The following is a 2,821-nucleotide window of genomic DNA, read 5'->3' as shown; positions in this document are numbered from 1 at the left end:
ACATTAAGTTTTTACATATCTTTCGTCAAAGTTCGTCAGAGTATGAAAATGTCGATACAATTTGTCATGAATAACTTAAATTTCAAGATTTTCGCGCATAAAATTATGACGCGCGCTGTGTGTGCGGCGGCGTAATTCGCTACTCGTATAGCCGTCTCGCTTCTTCTTGTGTGTGCTTTACCGTTGCTGACCGCTTCAAGAACATTGCTGCTCACACACACGTCAGTCTGTGGCAAACAATTGGAGGGGAAGGATGTGTCGGTTTGCTCCAGAAATCGTGTGTGATTTTGGTGTTCTGGATTTGGTTCAATCCCTGTTTGTTTTGGTGAAATTGAAAAGGTAAGACTCATAGACCGATGCAAAAGTGTGAGAGTAAAGTGATGTTGATGGTGACTGATGCTTTTCTTTGTTTCTTTTCCTGCTTTCATCCACTGATGGTGTCGAGCATCGCCGAGGATGTGATCGAATGCGGAATATTCGAAACGAGGAGATTCATTCCGGATTTTGTTTGCAATAAGGTAAGTTATGATAACACACAAAGCATACGAAAAAAGAGTGAGTAATCTTATTCTTAACTTTCATTTCTTCAACAGCGCTGAACTAATCCTCCAGCTTACAGGACGGCAAAGGTACACGCACAAACGTGCACACATCAGCCTTCTCGGAGAACGAGAACACGGGAGGGGGAGACCGGCAACGTATAGAACCTTTACGCTCCCTCGTGCGTTCGTGCGTGCGTGCGCGCGCGCGTCTATGTGTGTGTATGTGTGTGCATGCCTGCGTGCGTGGCTGTGTGTGTTTTTGCCGCTTCGCATAACGAGATCCTACGGGGATCACCTTGCGAAAAACACCAAGAGAGGGGGAGGGGTAGGTGTGTGTATGTGTGTGTGTGCTTGCATGCGTGCGTGGCTGTGTATGTGTGTGTATGTGTGCTTGCATGCGTGCATGGCTGTGTATGTGTGTGTATGTGTGCTTGCATACGTGCATGGCTGTGTATGTGTGTGTATGTGTGCTTGCATGCGTGCGTGGCTGTGTATGTGTGTGTATGTGTGCTTTTGCTGTTTGGCGATCTTCTACGGAATCACCTTGCGAAAACACGTGGGGGGGGGGGGAGGAGTGAGGTGTGTGTGTGCTTGCCTGCGTGCTTTGTGTGTGTGTTTTTGCGTTCACGTTCTACGGGATCACTTTGCGAAAAACACCAAGGGGAGGAGGAGGTGTTAGTGTGTGTGTGTGTGTGTGTGTGTGTGTGTGTATGTTTTTTTTTTCTTTGCCGATTCGCACTCTCTCGCGGATCTAGTTGTGTGCGTTAGTTTTTTTTTTTAGTTTCTTCGAAAAATACCTGGGGGAGGATGTGTGTATGAAAGAATGTACTTCAGAAAAGAAAGTGAAAATAAAAAAAACGAATATGAAATATGTTAAACGAAGTTTTAAGTGTGTCTGAACTCATTGCAATCCGAAAGAAAGCGAGGGGGGCTCTTAAAATGTAGTACACATGTATGCAACATGTATCGTGTCGCCGCGACGGTGTATCTCGCTCAATCCGTTAAGCCTGAAAAGTGCTTCTATCGGATCGTCTAATCGGGCGCCATTTAATCAATCCGTTAGCGAAAAGTCGCATGGATTTTGGTACCGGGGCGGAGTACGTACTGTGCAATCGATTCATCTCGTTGTTGCACGATGGTTCGAAATTTAATACTTTCTACGAATTTATTCTTTTTCTGGTCCCAATGAGCTACTAGAATTTTCCGCTTTTCCGAATATGGCACTTCTTGTGGTTGTTTTGGTGCGACTAAAAATTTTAGCGACGTGTTTAGCTCGGCTCCCATATGCACACGAGCATAATCCGCGTACTGTATTTCCGGGATTTTACTTAGCTAAAGCGCCCACTCAAAGCAGTTAAAATCCCAAGTAGCAACCGAAGCTTTTTTCTCCCAGTTTCAACCCCCTCATGTCCACAAACTGCCTTCGCTCACTATTCCTATCCCGTTTCTACATTCCACAACGTTTGTTGCGTTCTCGCTCATCAGGGTGTTAGTCAATTCTCTCTTGCCACACGAAGCAAAATCTCCTGCACACTTCGTATGTTTGATTCTACCCATCCCTGTTGAACACAAGTCATTTTCTTCCATCGCACTCATCTGGGTGTTTGCTCTTTTCCATACAAGACTTCAGCGACTTCAGTGTGCTCTGAACCGTGAACGTGAGAGTGTGTGTTTGTGTGCTGCGTGAACTATTTTTCCTGCGTAAAACACTTTTCCGTACTGGATCATCCGCGGTGTTCTTTCTGCTTTATCGGAGGACGAATTGTTATCATCTAATTGTTTCGGTAAGTGTCCTTTTCTAAGTGTCTAGTGTTACGTGACATTTATTCTAATGAAAACATTGCACTTCACAAGTTTCAGATGTGTGCTGCTACCGCTAGCTGTTCCCAAAACCTCTTCAAATTACGACACTGTGTGCACAGGCACATGTTCAATTGATCCTCAAGCACAAAGGTAAGTTTGTCACATCTTTAAATCAAGCGTAATCTTTTTAACCAAGTAAGTCTATTAATTGTGTATTTTCATCAACAGCTTTCATACAACACCGCGGTTGAGGCGCGCCAAATTTGATGACATCTTCCCCGAACCAGGCAGGCTGAACACGCGCACCACCAAACGGGCTCCAGCGCGGTGTGAAGAGGGAAGAAGAGAAGACAGAATTGCCCGCTTGGCAAAATGTCGCGCGACATGCATGCTTGAAATCGATGCTTGTTAACATTTTATTTCAAGCATCCTGAGTGACCCAGCGTGAGCGCTGAGCACACCTCCCCTCATTCTCA

The 2,821-nt window shown here is 45.3% G+C and overlaps 1 long non-coding RNA gene across 1 annotated transcript; it reads left to right on the top strand.

Moving 5' to 3' along the window:
* Positions 1 to 252: 252 nt before the first annotated feature.
* Positions 253 to 2,540, top strand: LOC125907492 (uncharacterized). The gene is made up of 3 exons (XR_007452710.1): positions 253 to 518; positions 594 to 2,326; positions 2,397 to 2,540. It is a non-coding gene; the product is annotated as an uncharacterized LOC125907492 (long non-coding RNA).
* Positions 2,541 to 2,821: the final 281 nt, after the last annotated feature.

Source organism: Anopheles coluzzii, chromosome 3, assembly GCF_943734685.1.
Source record: "Anopheles coluzzii chromosome 3, AcolN3, whole genome shotgun sequence".
NCBI lineage: Eukaryota > Metazoa > Arthropoda > Insecta > Diptera > Culicidae > Anopheles > Anopheles coluzzii.
This window is presented reverse-complemented; position numbering and strand designations above follow the sequence as displayed.